Source organism: Elephas maximus, chromosome 12, assembly GCF_024166365.1.
Source record: "Elephas maximus indicus isolate mEleMax1 chromosome 12, mEleMax1 primary haplotype, whole genome shotgun sequence".
NCBI classification, from domain to species: domain Eukaryota; kingdom Metazoa; phylum Chordata; class Mammalia; order Proboscidea; family Elephantidae; genus Elephas; species Elephas maximus.
Window position 1 is genome coordinate 12928453 of NC_064830.1, and position 16837 is coordinate 12945289.

The window sequence follows — 16837 nt, forward strand, 5'->3', positions numbered from 1 at the left end:
CAACCAAAGAAATCATCCTGGTAGGTTTATATTCCTTTCCTTTTCTTCTAATTTTATAAAAGCTTTGCTCCTAAATCAAGGGTGTTCCCACAATAAAAGCTGATCTGAGGATTTAGCGATCAATGCAGAAACAGAAACAGCTTAGCAACCATGTAGCTTCCCATGGAGTGGTCACCTACAAAAGAAAAGAAAAAAGAAAAGGCGAGAAAAGAAAAAGAAGAAATCAAACCATAAGACTAAATAAACTGTCTGAGCCTATCCATCAGCTCATCTGAGGAGAAACACACTTGACAGAGAGTTCAGACCTCATGCTGAAACCCCTACTTCATGGGCCCTGGAAAAATAGTCATGTGCTCAGATGCTATCTCACGCAGAGTGAGAGTGGGAAGAAGCATGCAGGTGGAGAGCGACCCCTGCCTTTCACTGTATGTGCAACTTTGAGGAACTGCTGGGGATAAACATGTTTCATGGACCAATAGGCATTTTATTTCAGCCAATACTGTCTTGGCTTGTTAATGAGCAGGGAAAGCTCTCTGCTGCACAAACTGCTGCCAGTCTTCAGCATGGCATGCCTGACTCCAGAATCAGCCATGTCCAATACAGGCGTCCCTCCTTTTAGACTAATTGACACAGTGGCTGTACTAATGGGCTCAAACATAACAATGATTGTGGGGATGGTGCAGGACTGGGCAGTGTTTTCTTCTGTCGTACATAGAGTCCGCTATGAGTTAGAACCGACTCCATGGCGCCTAACAACAACAATTACGTGGACGTATGAATTTACACAGGAGCTATATCAAGAGATATTTATTAGTAGTTCTGACACGTTCAATATAGGATTTTTGTAACGTTGTTGTTGTTGGGTGCCGTCGAGTCAGTCCTGACTCACAGCGACCTCATGCACCACAGAACAAAACACTGCCTGGTCCTGTGCCATCCTCACAATTGTTGCTATGTTTGAGTCCATCGTTGCAGCCACTGTGTTGATCCATCTCACTGAGGATTTTCCTTTTTCACTAACCCTCTATTTTATCAGGCATGTTGTCCTTCTCCAGGGATTTGTCCTTCCTAATAACATGTCCAAAGTATGTGAGACAAAGTCTCACTTATCCTTGCTTCTAAGAAGCATTCTGTCTGTACTTCTTCCAAGACAGATTTATTCATTCTTCTGGCAGTCCATGGTATATTCAATATTCTTCACCAACATCATAATTCAAAGGTATCAATTCTCCTCTGGTCTTCCTTACTCATTGCTCAGCTTTCAGGGGCATATGAAGTATTGAAAATACCATGACTTGGGTCAGGTGCACCTTAGTCCTCAAAGAGACATCTTTGTGTAATATAGCCCTGAATTAAATCTTTCAGAGGTAGTGTGGTGTGGTGGATGGAACACAGGTTTTGGAAACTTAAAGACACTGATTTACCTCTTAGAGCTGTGCCCTTGTAGATGGCATTGTAAATGTCTCTCCAGAATTTATTCCAATGTTTTTCCATTGTTCAGCATTCAGGCAGTTGGCTAGATTGATCTCAGCTTCAAGGGTGGCAAGTTTTATCTAAGACAATCATGGTAATCCCATGTCCTATGTGGGTGATCGATTCAGGAACTGAAGGCTGAACTAATTACCACAAGACATTCCTCTAGCCACAATATTTGATTTAGAATAGGTACATATAAGAGTGATAAATAATTCTTTTAAGAATTATTCTGACCAATAAACTCAAGGGAATAGGAAGCTTGCTGAAAGACTCTAAGGAAATTCTCATTGCTGTTTTCCAAGGGGAAACAAGCCTCTTCTTCCTCTGGTTGTTATTGTTTGTGGAAACAAAAACCCAGAACTTCTGCAGCTTAAAGAAGGAGGTAACACATAGAGGAGGATAAAGCTGAGATATTTGCAGAAAGAAGGCACTGGAGATACAGGATTATGCCAGCCACAGCCTGAGCTATTGCTGGACTTCCTCTTCCCAGATGCATAAGTCAGTTTTTTTTTTTTTATACCGCACACAAAATAATCCTAACAGATTTAATGATCTAGGCATAATTAACCCCTCTGAATTTTGGTTTCCTGAGTAGGTGAAGTACCCAAAATAGAACCTAAAACATAATTAAAGACAAAACAGCATCGAGTCGGTTCCTACTCGTGTTGACCACGTTTGTCAGAGTGGAACTGTGCTCCACTGAGATTTCAGTGGCTGAGTTTTCAGAAGTAGATTACCAAGGCTTCCTTCCAAAGTGCTACTGGGTGGACTTGAACACCCATCCTTTTGGTTAGCAGCCAAGTGTTAACAGTTTGCAGCACCCAGGGACTCTATGTGGTAGGTGTTTTGGGATCTGATTTGATTTCCTAAAATTTAGTTTACATTTATCTTTGAAATACACCCTGTCCTATAGGGTTGCTATGAGTCAGAATCGACCTGATGGTAATAGGTTTGGTTTTTTGAAGTACACATTAATTGTGCAAATTTTATACTTACATCACATGGTCATTTTCAAAAGATATAGGAAAAATTTGTTTTTAATCAGGGATAATATTGTTGCTGATAATGTGTTACACTTGTTGGATGCTAGTGTATTAGCTTCCTAGAGCTGCCATAACAAAGTTACCAGAAACTGGGTAGCTTAAAGAATCCCTGGTGGCACAGTAGTTAAGAGGTTTGGCTGCTAGCCAAAAGGTCAGCGGTTCGAGTCCATCAGCTGCTCTCAGCAGAAAGGTGTGGCAGTGCGTTTGGTTTGGTTTGGTTTGGTTGAGGTAGCTTAAAACAACAGCTATTTATTCTCTTATAGTTCTGGAGGCTAGAAGTCAGCAATCAAGTGTCATCTCTGAGGAAGAGTCTGTTTCATGCCTCTCTTCTAGCTCCTGGTGGTTCCTGGTAATCCTTGGTATCTCCTGGCTTGTGGATGAATGACTGGTGTCTCTGCCTTTATCATCATGTGGTATCTTTCCTGTGAGTATCTTCTTCTCTTCTTATGAGGACACCAGTCATAGTGGATGAGGGCCCACTCTACTCCTGTGCTACCTCATGCTAACAATTACATCTGAAGAGATGCTCTTTCCAAGTAAGCTCACGCTAACAGCTACCAGCAGTTAGGACTTGAACATACCTTTTTGAGGGCCGTAAATCAACCCGTAACAGAGAGTGAGCAAAGGATAGTCTGATAAAGTAAGCACTTCAGCACATATGGAGCACTAATACGTCAGGGTTTCTTTCCCTTTAGAATGTTTGAAGAATTGCAGTAACCAAGGGGCAAATTTGTTTGTAACATTTATTCTAATTTTAGCACTTTGGCTCATTCAGTCCCATTCAAAGAGATTTAGTTACAACAAGGAAGGGCACTGCTGTCAGATCACTGATGTCTGCCTGAGTTTATAATTCCACTCAGCAACATGACCTATGATGGTTCCTGGAAGCCTTGTTATCTACAGTATTTGGCAAAAATAATAACAGCTAAGATTTAGTGACGGAAGTGCTAAGACCTCTGCTTGTCTGAGCCTGCCTTTGCTTCCTTTCTCTCTCTCTCTCTCTCTCTGTGTGGTTGGGGGTATTATATAGGCTAAGATTATCCTCCAAGACCTTCTCATTTCCCATGCAGAGTACCTCACATTATTGATTTCCCTGGGTTGATATGCTCATACTCTGATGAGGCCAGAACTTTCTAGGCAAGACCAAGACAGTGTTCTGAACTTCCTTTTCCTCTTCTTCTGAGCAAGATTTATCTGTACATTGACTCCTTGTAATAGGTCTCTTCCCTTAGCTTTGGGAACCAAACCCAAAGTGCTAATTCTCATTAAGGCGTACATGACTAACACTTGGTAATTTTATTTCCCTTTTCAGGAGGCATTTACTTTTGAACAGGATACAGTACTTTAACGTGTCAAGAATTTGTTTTGGATTATGAAATTGCTTATGTCTCTAGAAGACATTTCTCAATAGGTAGCTTACTCACTATACCTCGAATGAGAACATATAGGTCTGTACTCTTCCCATGTTTTATGTTGGATCTCCTCTGACCGAAGTCAGACATTCAGTAAAGAATTTGGGCTCAATTAGTAAATGTCAGATTCCAGGAAATACTATAAGGGGGCAGGAAAATGATGCAAGAAAAGGAGGGAAGTTGGTAAAAGGTACATTAACGGGCAGGTTATTTCTGTGGGCAACAGGGTCTAAATCTCATTAAAGAGCTCTGAGATAATGTCAGAAATATGCTTCAGAGTCAACTTATTAAGGTGCAAGGGAGCTGTGTGTTGATCAACCAACTCCTCCCATCCATTAAATTGAGGGTTGCTCTGGGGATGTTATTATTTACTCAGAAGGTTTTCACTGGCCAATTTTTTCAGAAATAGATCACCAGGGCCTTCCTTCCAGTCTGTCTTAGTCTGAAAGCACTGCTGAAGCCTGTCCACTATGAGTGGCCCTGCTGGTATTTGAAATACTGGTGGCATAGTTTACAGCATTATGGCAACATGCAAGCCACCACAGCATGACAAGCTGAGAGACAAGTGGACTATATGAAGAAGAATGTGGCATCAGGATTGGAGGAAAACTCGTTAACAACCTTCTATACGCAGATGACAAAACCATGCTTGCTGCTACCTGGCCAAACAACTGGATTCATATTTGTGCCTATTCCAAAGAAAGGTGATCCAGCAGAATGTAAGAATTATTGAACAATGTCATTAATATCACATGCAAGTAAAATTTTGCTGAAGGTAATTAAAAAACCATTGCAGCAGTTCATTGACAGGGAACTACCAGAAATTCAAGCCAATTCAGAAGAAGATGTGGAACACGGGATATCATTACTGATGTCAGATGGATTTTAGCTGAAAGCAGAAAATACCAGAAAGATATTTACCTGTGTTTTACTGACTATGCAAACGCATTCAACTGTGTGGATCATAACAAATTATGGATAACATTGTGAAGAATGGGAATTCCAGAACACTTACTTGTGCTCATAAGGAACCTGTACGTAGGCCAAGAGGCAGTTGTATAAATAGAATTAGGAGATACTGCATAGTTTAAAGTCAAGAAAGATGTGTGTCAGGGTTGTATACTTGTACCATACTTATTCAATCTGTATGCTGAGCAAATAGTATAAGAATAGTAATTGAAGCTGGACTATGTGAAGAACATGGCATCAAGATTGGAGGAACACACCTTAACGACCTGGGATATGCAGATGATACAACCTTGTGTGCCAAAAGTGAAGAAGACTTGAAACACTTAGTGATGAAGATCAAAGACTACAGCTTCAGTATGGATTACACCTCAATATAAAGAAAACAAAAATCCTCACAACTGAACCTATGAGCAACATCATGATGAACGGAGAAAATATTGAAGTCATCAAGGATTTCATTTTATTTGGATTCGTAATCAACACCCATGGAAGCAGCAGTCAAGAAATCAAACAACATATTGCACTGGGCAAATCTGCTGCAGAGAACTTATGTGTCTTCCTTAAGGGTACAAAATAGGAACAGGATAGAGTGGTGATTAGAACCCAGGTTCTGTATCACTCCAAAGTCCATGCCCTTTCTAGTAACCAAGGTTGCCAGTCCCTGGGGAGATGCCAGACTGGCTTGAAGAAAGGAAGTAACTCTCAGCTCTTTCTGACAGTATCAGACCAAATCAAGTTGATTTAAAATCTGTCCCTTATCTCCACGTTTTGTGGCAAATTGGATATCAGATGTACACATTATTGAATTTCGTGTTCTGAATGTTTAATTCTTCTCCGAGTGTCATATAATTATCCATTTGTTACATAAATTGTTTTCATTAGTGACTCTAAATGGGTGAGTGGCATTACATGTAATAAATACAAAGCATGCTGTAGTAGGAAAATTCTGTAAGAAAATAGGTAGCTGGCAGTCCCAGAGCTGAGCGTTGGGCTTTTAATATAGCTCTTTATTAGCTCCCCAATGGCAAACACCTGCAAAAAATCCAGGGAAGAGGACAGAGGGCTCTGTCCTCCTGATTGGCCAAATGGCATTCTGTGATGATAGGAGATGGGGGAATACGTCCAAAACATTGACTATAATGCAATCAACACTCCTGCCCCCAGTAAATTTAGTAACCCTAATAAAAACTATTCCTTTGTGGAACTAAGGCTCATTATGTTATATACATTTCATTTAATCCATATGGTTCAACCATGAAGCATGGTTGAGTGAGGCACAGAGTTTCCTAGTAACTTAAGATGCAGAAATAGTAGGTGGTGGAGCCCAGATTCAAATAAAGGTCTGTCTGATAGCAAAGCCAATATTCAGTGCAGTGTAATTATGTTCTAATCAAAGGGAGTTTTCCACTCCTTACTGACAATTTGGTCCTGCACCTAAGATTTAGAAGATGATACATATAACTAACCAAAAATTTAGTGGTTCGAACTCATCCCCTACACTTAGAACAGCCTCATGTATGGCTGAATTCTTTGAGGTAAACATCTTGAAATTCCTAATACCTGTTTTTTTTTTTAAACAAAAGGACCTACATTTTCGCTTTGGACTATAAATTCTGTAGCCAGTTTTTCCCTGATCCTACTCTATAACTTCTCTCCAACAACTAATGTCCCTCCAATGTGCCCTCTGGAACTCATAATCATTTGCAAAATCTTTTTTCCTTTCAACCTCTTCTCTGAATGTTTTTTCCACCTCCTGATACATTCAGCCTCCTCTCGAGGTCTCTGCTTGTCCTCCAGTCCTTGAGGTGCTGGCTGTTTCCCCTTCCACACCACACTGGCCTGGAAATGAGGTCTGTGTCATCCTTGCTCCCCACTACCACTTGAAGACCACTTCCCACCCATCATTTCTAAAACCCCCAGTTTCAATCTTTTGTCATCAATACTTTACCGACAAGTTATCTACAGATCCCTGGGTTTACTCCTCTCCCTTCTCAATTTCTTAACCACCAGTTCACAGTCCTCTCTTTAATAGCTCTTTTGTATGAAATTTTGGCGATTTAAAAATCCTTACCAAAGATCCTTCGAATGCCCTGGACTCTTTGATTCCTGACCTTTTTGCCTCCGATAAACTTGGCCTCCAACTCATTTTAACCACTTACTCTCCAGGTAATACTGTCACATTACCAATAACTGCAACACCTCCATAATCTCAGTTTCAACCGTTTCATATTGTGATGCGAGCTCCTGTCTGTCCAATTCAATCCTGCCAACACTCTGGCCTCAGCAGTGCTTCAGCAACTTTAACCACTGTTTCTTATGCATAATATATTGCATTGTATTACATTAATTCCATTCTGTTATACAGAGACCTCTTGCCCTTCTCTTACTTGCTTGGAAAAGTAGCATACTCTCTTGCCTACTCATACCTGCATCCAAGCAGCTAAATGTGGCAATAGAAAAGCAAAAATTGTGCTAAGCTGCCCTCACTTTAAAATAATTATCAATAACCTCAAGTGGGTCCTTAATGCTGCCTGGTAAAGCACTCTGTATTACTTTAAAACTAAAAAAACAAACCTGTTGCTTTCGAGTTGATTCCAACTCACAGCCACCCTATAGGACAGAGTAGAACTGCTCTGTAGGGTTTCCAAGGATCAGCTGGTGGATTCTAACTTGATCTTTTAGTTAGCAGCAGAATATTTAACCACTGCACCATAATATTATTTAAGTGCATTTAACTTACTTCTTTCCTATTTGGTTTTTTCATATCCATCTCTTTCAAATTCCAGCTTCCTTCCTGTCAGGTGATGACCATGGTTCTTATTTCACTGAGAAAATAGGACGAACAGAAGAGAACTTTCTCAATCTTCTAGTCACCAGCATTGGTGCCCACAGACTCTGCCTTCCGTTCTGCTACAATGAATGGACTTTACTCTGAACTAAGACCCACCTCTCTACTTAGGCACTGCATCCCATCCCTCCTTGTCTGTTCAAGGGCACTAGCTTAGCTTTTTTTTTTCTTCTTTCCTTTACATCATCAATATTTCCCTCGTTACAGGGTCTTTTATCTCAGCGTACATATTATTGGCATTATTTCTTTCACTTTTAAGCATCTCTATCTTGACCCAACTTCCCACTCCAACCACAACCACATTGCTTTCCTTTGTTTTATAATAGTACTTAATGAAATAGTTACCTACCTGCTCTGTATCCAAAATCTATCCTTGAATTCTGTCTTGAAATCAGTTGGCATGAACCTGTGTATGTCCAGGTCACTAATGACCATCATGTTACTGATTTTTTGGTCAATTTTCAATCCCTGTCTTAGGTGATTCTTCCTTCCTCCTTGAGGCAGTTTCTTTACCTGGCTTCCAGGAGGCCATACTCTCCTGGTTCTCTTTCAATCTCACTGCCTATTGCTTCTCATACTTCTTGGCTGGTTCTCATCAGCCTGAACTCTAAATGTTGGAATGCCCAGGGCTCAACCTAGCGTAATCTCTCTGCCTTTGTACCTCATCAATATCATAACTTTATGAGCCATTTTTGCTGGTAACTTCCAAGTTTTTTTGTTTTTTTACTCCAGGCCAGATATATTTCCTGAAATCTTAAATCATACATCCAACAGCTTATTTGCCTCACTTGGATACCTAATGGACATCTTGTCTGTTCCACCTGCATCACGATAAATAATAACTCAATTTGTCCAGCTTCTGATGCCAACATCTCATAAGCATCTGTTTCCTATTTTTGTCTCACCCCATATTCAATGTCAGCAAACTCTATTGGCTCTGTCTTCAAAGTATAGACAAAATCTGACAACTTCTCCCTATCTTTATTGCTACCACTGAGATACAATCCACATCCTGGATGACTGCTGTACCTCTAAATTTGTTTCCTACTCTTGTCCTTTACTTCCTTCTGTTTTCAACTTTGCAGCCAGAGGAATGCTTCTAAAACATTAATCATGTAATGTCACCCCTCTGCTCAAAGGCCTTTAATAACTTTTTATCTCACTGTAAGTCAAAGCCAAAGTTGTTAGAATGACTTACAAGACCCTGCCTTGGGCCTCTGCTTCCATCTCTGACCTGACCTCTTGCTGTGTCCTCTAGCTTGCTCTCTAGAAACCATCCTGGCTTTGTTCCTTTTCTTGAGTACCTTAGGCATGCTCTTCAGAGTCTTTGCACTTGTTCCTACATTATTCCTACAGATACCTGTATGACTTTTCCCTCACTTCGTTTGGGTCCTTGCTTGTATATCACTGTCTCAGTTTCTGTGGCTAACATTTCATATTCCTCATCCTTACTTTATTTTTCTTCATTGCACTTGTCACTATCTAAAACACCATATATTTCACTAATTCATTTGTTGTGTTGTTGTTGTTTTTCCCTCCCTAGAATGTGAGCCCCATAAAGGCAGGGTTTTTTGTATATTTTCTTCACTCTTTATCCTTAGTGTCTATAATAACGTCTGGTCTGCAGTAGGTACTCAATCAATGTTTGTTAAATAAATAAATAAATACAGACAGAAAAGGCCCTTGAACATGCAAAACCAGTGCTAAATCCATGTGCTAAAACTTATGTGTTTAATTCATAGAAAAAGTGCTTTTGGCCAATTTCTCTAATTTAAAGTTGTTTAGATTTCAACAAAAGCTTGAGCTTGATTAATTAATTTCCTAGGCCACAAGAGCTAGAAGCAAATTGAAAGTGAGAGGTGAGTGAGCAAAGGGAGACTGGCAGACTGAGCAATCAACAGTGTCGACTTACTGATAGCCTAGCAGAGAGGATAGCACCACAATGTTCCAAAACACATAACAACTAAGAGATACCACATTCTAGGGTCACGATGTATAAGCATTAACAGCCTTTTTCATCTCTTCCTTTCTTGAGGAAATCATTGCGAAAACCCCAAGAGTTCATAAAGATGGTCTTGAGTCTGGAGAAAAGGAGTAAATGTATACCAAACATTCTCTTTTAAGAAGGCAATTACATATGTAAAATGTTCTAGAAAGATTTCCACCGCCCAGTTAATTTTCATTAAAGCTTAGGTTCTGAAAGAAAGATCCAATAATTTGGAAATTCCACTGATGGAGATTATATCTAATTCCTAAAGAAGCCAGGTAAATTCTTAAATGTATAGTATAAGAATTTTTTTAAGAATTTTTCCAACTGGGCTTAGGGAATAGATATTAATCACAAAAAATACAATTAGAGAACAATTAAGTGGAATACCAACTGAGTATAATAGGACTACAAAAGTAGAGAAATTAGCATGGGCTAGAACAGATAAAAAGGTTTCAAAGAAGGCATTGGACAATTTTAAGTTCATTGCAGGAATGGGCTGTGTCTTAACCATCTTCGTATCTTCTCATGATGTAAAGTGCTTAAATCATAGGAAGCACTCTGAAAATGTTTACTGACTGAAGAGTTGAGATTTAGTGAGAGAATAGTATAGCTAGTTATGTGTGTGTGACTAAAAAAAAAAAAGAAAGAAAGTGTTAATTGTGAGGAAAGAGTGGCTTGATCCACCTGAAATAAAACCTATTCTGCTCTTTTTATAACTAAGAAGTGATCAGGTTTAGGACCCACCATGCACGAATATGATCTCATTAACATAACAGAAGAAAAACCCTGTTTCCAAACAGGATCATATTGACAGTTACTGGAGTTAGAATTTCAAAACATATATTTTGGAGAACACAATTTGATTCGTAGATTTAGAAAACGGTTTGTGGTGTTTTGATCGTATCTGTGAAATCTTTGACACTTCCCTAAGAAAAATAGGGCCTATATTTCCTCCCCTTGGAAATGGGTGGGTTTGTTACTTGTGTTTATGCATTAGAATGTGATGGAGATTATTCTGCCTAACTTGCAAGACAAAGTCAGAAAGGGTGATACGTTTCCTGTCTTGTTTTCTGAAACACCCCCTTTTGAAGCCCTAAGCCACTACAAAAAGTTAGACTACTCTGAGGTCGCCATGCCATGAGGAAGCTCAGGCCAAACTGAGAGGCCATATATAGGGGCTCTGGTCAACGGTGCAACTGAGCTTCCTGCCGACTGCCAGTAGTAACTGCCAGACATGTGAGTGAAGATGCTTCTGGGTAATTCCATCCCCTGGTTGTTGAGTCACAGCTAAACTTTAAGCCTTTCCAGGTGATGTTCCAGACACAGTGGAGCGCAGAAAAGTCGTACTCCTGTGTCTTCTTCTAATTTCTGACCCACGAGATCCATAAATATAATGAAATTGTTGTTTTAAGCAACTTATTTTTTTCCTTTTTTTAAAAAATTGTACTTTAGATGAAGGCTTACAGACAAACTAGTCTCTCATTAAACAGCACACATTTTTTTTTATGACATTGGATAAAAATCCCAAGACACGTCAACACTCTCCCTTCTTGACCTTGGGTCCCAATACCAGCTTTCCTGTCCCCTCCTGCCTTCTAGTCCTTACCCCTGGGCTGTTGTGCCCCTTTAGTCTAATTTTTTTTTATTGGCCTGTCCAATAATCTTTGGCTGAAGGGTGAACCTCGGGAGTGACTTCATTACTGAGTTAAAAGGGTATCTGGGGGCCATACTCTTGGGGTTTCTCCAGTCTCTGTCAGGCCAGTAAGTCTAGTCTTTTTCTGTGAGTTAGAATTTTGTTCTTCATTTTTCTCTAGCTCTGTCCAGGACCCTCTATTGTGATCCCTGTCAAAGCAGTCAGTGATGATAGCCGGGCACCATCGAGTTGTATTGGACTCAGTCTGGTGAAGGCTGTGAGATGTGGTTCATTAATCCTTTAGACCAATCTTTCCCTTGTGTCTTTGGTTTTCTTTACTCTCTCTTGCTCCAGATGGGGTGACACCAGTGGTGTATCTTGGATGGCCGCTCACAGGCTGTTAAGACGCCAGACTCTACTCACCAAAGTAGAATGTAGAACATTTTCTTTATAAACTATGTTATGCAGATTGACCTAAGTGTTCTCTAAGACCATGGTAGGCCCTCAGCCCAGCAATTTGGTCCCTCAGGGAGATTGGATGTCTCTATGGAGCTTCCGTGACCTTGCCTTGTATGAGTTGTGCTGGCTTCCCCAGTATTGTGCACTGTCTTACCCTTCACCAAAGTTACCACTTATCTATTGTCTATTTAGTGTTTTTCCGTTCCTACCTCCCCCTCCCTTGTAACCATCAAAAATTACTTTGTGTGTGTGTGTGTGTGTGTAAACCTTTTCATGAGTTTTTACAGTAGTGGTCTCATGCAATATTTGTCCTTTTGTGATTGACTTATTTCACTCAGCATAATGCCCTCCAGATTCATCCATGTTATGAGATACTTCACAGATTCATCGTTGTTAAGCAACTTAATTTTTGGAGTAACTTGTTATGCAGGATTAGTAACTGGGTTATATGGAATGAAAATGTAGAGCATTAAGTTATAGAAATATTTTTATGAATAGTCTTGGATGCCAAGATAAGGAATTTGAAATTTATTCTGTAGGAATTTGAATTTTTTTCTGTACGCTAGGGGCTGGCAAACATCTTCTGCCAAGGCCCAGATAGTAAATATTTTAGGCTTTGTGGGCCATACAGGTCCTGTTGCATCTTCTTTTTCTTTTTAACAATGCTACAAAAGTGCAAAAACTATTTTTAGATCAGAAACAACATAAAAATAGGCTGCAGGCTGGATTTGGCCGCAGGAAGTAGTTTGCCAACCCTGCTATAAGCAATGCAGAGCCAAAGGGGTATTTAAATGGAAAAGTAAACTAATTTGATTTTAAGTATAGCATCAAACACTGTTGAAGTGCTAATTACAGATGTTATAAGAGAAATGTAGCGATATATCATGTATGTTTTTAAATTCAAGGGCTGGATACAAATCGATATTTACTGGTTCAGATCTGATGCACAACTGCCTACTAAAAGGCATATGAAAGATTTTGGTTGAGAACAGCAATTTCTTATGTCAATAGGACTCTGGGCCATTCTTTGTAAAGGCTTTGAAATCCTACTGTCTGAATAACTGATGTGTTTATAATTATTTCTCAAATGTCCTTTATTAAAAGTTTTATTTGAAGTTAAAAAATCTCAGATGTTATTCTCTTTCTGCCCTAGGACAGTCTTATAATTGAAATGTGTTGTCTCTCAGGTTTTTTTTCACTGAAATATTTTGAAATAAATAATAGTCCAAACAGCTTTATGTCACACCATCTGTGCAAGATAAAACTTTATGAGGAGCTCCTAGCTACATAGTGGGACAGCTTTGAGTTTCTCTGTCTCTGAACTTTATGGAAATTGAATGGAGCTTCACAGTATTAAACAATATCGCACATTTTAATTTTCTTCAAATAACCAAAGAGATGAGTTTATTTTATGATCTACTTGTTGGTTGGAGGTACAGTCCAAGGCTTCCAAAATGTATCTAATGAAGCAAGTCTTTGTGTACTCATTTTTATTCTGAAAAAGAGTTCTTGCTTTGTAAACATTTAATATGTATAATTTTGCTGTAACTCAGCTGAGAAAGTATACAATCCATTACATTCAAAAGTGAGAAAAGAATTTCAGGTGAAATGGACATTATGTGGAAAAAAATGAAAGACAGATTTAAAAATAATGTATAGGAAACCTTGGGCAAGTTATTTAATCTCATTACTTTATCTGTAAGATGAAAATGAAAGCAAGAAAGAATGATTGAATGAATACGCAAATGTGTAATGAGTACCAGATAGGTAAATGCTAAGCTCGTTCATGTTAACGTCGTTCTAATTCCTCCTTACAATAACTTTATGAAACAGAGTATTATTTACGTTTTTTCATGATAAAGCAGAATATTCTTTCTTGCTCTGTGAACTGTAAAATAAGGCATAAATAAGTGAAAGTACGTTGAGAGATATCAAGAAAAATATTCTCCACAACTGTATGAAAAGTATTTTTTCCTAGTTTGTGAGAAATTGTTAATTTTATGAGAAATTATTAATTTCTCATAAAAGTTAAATTTCTTTTGGCCAAGTCAGTAAAAATAATATTTTTCTAGGACAAATCTTCTAGTTAGAAGTTTCTTTAAGCACTTTCATTTGAACCGACATGAAGCCAAGCAGATCCCAATTTTCATATAATATTTTGCTGGTGAATGAAAAACCATATTAGATTCTGAGTGATTTGGATTTGCTTTTTTTTTTTTTTGTTTACACAATTTCTTTTGACTTTTCTGTCAGAATCATAGACTTTTTTTCACTCTTGTTTTTATTTTGTTTTGCTTTTCTAACACTGGCTTCTGTAGAGCCTGTTGGCATTGAGTTGCTTCCGACTTATTGTGAGGTTTTGCTAAACGGCTATTGCCCTAAGCCTTCTATCCTTCTGTTTAAGGAATCCTGGTGGTGTAGTGTTTAAGTGCTCACCACTAACGGAAAGAACGGCAGTTGAAACCCACAAGCCTCTCCATGGGAGAAAGATGTGGCAGTCTGCTTCTGTAAAGATTTACAGCCTTCGAAGCCCTATGGGGCAGTTCTATTCTGTCCTACAAGGTCGCTATGAGTCAGAATGGACTCGACAACAACAGGTTGAGAGTTTAGTATCTATTTAAGGAGCCCTGGTGGTGCAATGGTTAAGTGCTTGACTGCTAACCCAGTGGTTGTTGGTTCTAACTAGCCAGTGTAGAAAAGGCCAGGCAATCTGCTCCAGTAAAGATTATAGCCTAGATAACACTATAAGGCAGTTCTACTCTGTCACATAGGGTCATGATGAGTCAGAATCAACTCAGTGGCACACAACAACAACAACAAAAAAAACAGTATGCTTTGCTGATTGGAGTATAGGCTCATATTCCAGAACAGAGTGCAAAAACACAGTTTTAACACTGTCTTCAGCTAATAGGTACGCCATCATGCAGATCCATTTTTGAGCGCACCTTTTACAGCTTCTTGCAATTGCATGATCTTATGGCAAAAACTGACATGAAGCATCCTTAGACTATGGCCCTTGAGCTTAAGGGTAGCCTATCTGGAAACCTGTCTTAAAGTATCTGGGTCATTTATGATATCTGGGTCACTTAGAACTATCTACACACAGCTAAGGATTTGAGACATACTTTTTTTTAGCCATGAGGAAAGCCAACCAACCATGTTCCTTTTGCAAGGCTTGGCTCCCTTTTCTCCCTCCTTCAACCCCAGAAACTTTTCCCAAATCGTGTGATATCCTGCTGCCTCCTGTAAAAGACAAACCAAACCAAACCCTTTGCCATTGAGTTGATTCTGACTCATAGCGACCCTATAGGAAAGAGCAGAACTGTCCCATAGGGTTTCCAGGAAGTTGTTGGTGGATTCCAAATGCTAACCTTCTGGTTAGCAGCCGAGCTTCTAACCACTGCGTCACCAGGGCTCCACTGTCCCCTGTTAGTACTATCATTTTATCTTCTCACCTGGGCTTCTTTAGTGGCCTTGGTCTTTTCATAAGGCTGCCCTCACAGAATCGAGCAACTGAACCAACAGATAGAATCAGGCTGTACCTTCAATTATTTACAATTCCTATTCATTCATATTCTCTCTCCTCTTGAAAATGAATCATACAGATAAAAGATTCAAGAGGATCTTGACAGGCAGTATAGTATAATGGCTAAACACATCAACTTTGAAATCATTTGCCTGGGTCAAATTCTAGCTTTGCCAATTATTAGCTGGGTGGCATTGAGCAAGTTATTTAGCCCTTCACAGAGGTGAAATTTCCGTGTCTGTGAAATGGGGATGTTAATAATAGCCCTTAACTCATAATGATAATTTTAGGGTTGAATGAATTAAAATATATTAAGCCCTCAGAGCAGTGCCTGGCTCGTACTAAGTGCTATGAAGGTCTTTGCTATCTTTATTGCAGTTTTGTGAGGGATTCCAGTAAGTGGCAGGCATTAGATTGGGAGGCTTAATGGCTAACATTTCTGGGTCCATCAGAGGAGAGACAGCATCCAAGTGTCCATTTGATGTTTTAAAAGTTGTAGAAAATTTACTGTGTTGATTAGAAATATGATGAATATTTGGATTGTAAATCTGTATATCCATGAGCACATTCCAGAGAGGTAAACACAGTCATCAATATTATTCAGGAACACAAAATGACTATAGAAACTGTCTTATATTCTTGGCAATTGCATGCCCTAGGGACCAACTTTTCCAGACAATGATACCAAAAACAAACCCACTGCTGTCGAGTTGATTGTGACTCATAACGACCCTGTATTGAGCCCTTGATATCTATTTTGTTTTGCCTATTTAAAACTGCACTGTTTTATTTAATAACAATTATGATTTTTCACTTGTAAAATGCTTGTAGAGAAAGTTAAGAAGACTCAAGGGTAAAAATACCTGATTCTTTCACCCCAAATAAAATGAACTTTCTTTTTTTACTTACAGGACACACCACCCAATTTAGCCCTTAGGTGTGTGTTTTTATATTATATTCCCTAATGCTGTGTGTGAAAAGTCTACTCTTGAGAGTTTAGATAGGAAACTTAACGGGGGAGGAACAATGTGGAAAAGGATAGCGAGAATGGTTGCACAGCTTGGAGAGTGGAATCAATGTCACTGAATTGTTCATGTAGAAATTGTTGAATTGGTATATGTCATGCTACGTATATTTTAAACAACAATGAAAACAGATAATTGAGAAAAAAAGTCTGGTCTTAGGAGCTTGTTTGCATGGGTCTAACCAGGGTCTAGCACATACTAACATAGCCAGGGTAGTGCCGGGTTAAGCAGTAACACCCTGGAGCTATTACAGCCAAATGGAATAGTCTCCAGTGTGTGTGTGTGTGTGTGTTAGAAGATTAAAACTGAGGGAGTGCTGGAGATAGCCAAGACATAGAATAAAAAAGGAAATTCTTTTTAATTTCAGCCCCCAATCACTCTAGTGAGAAGTGAGCGGGGAAAAGCCTACCTCATCCATCAGCTTTTGCTAGAGTGTGCTAGGCAATTCAGAACACA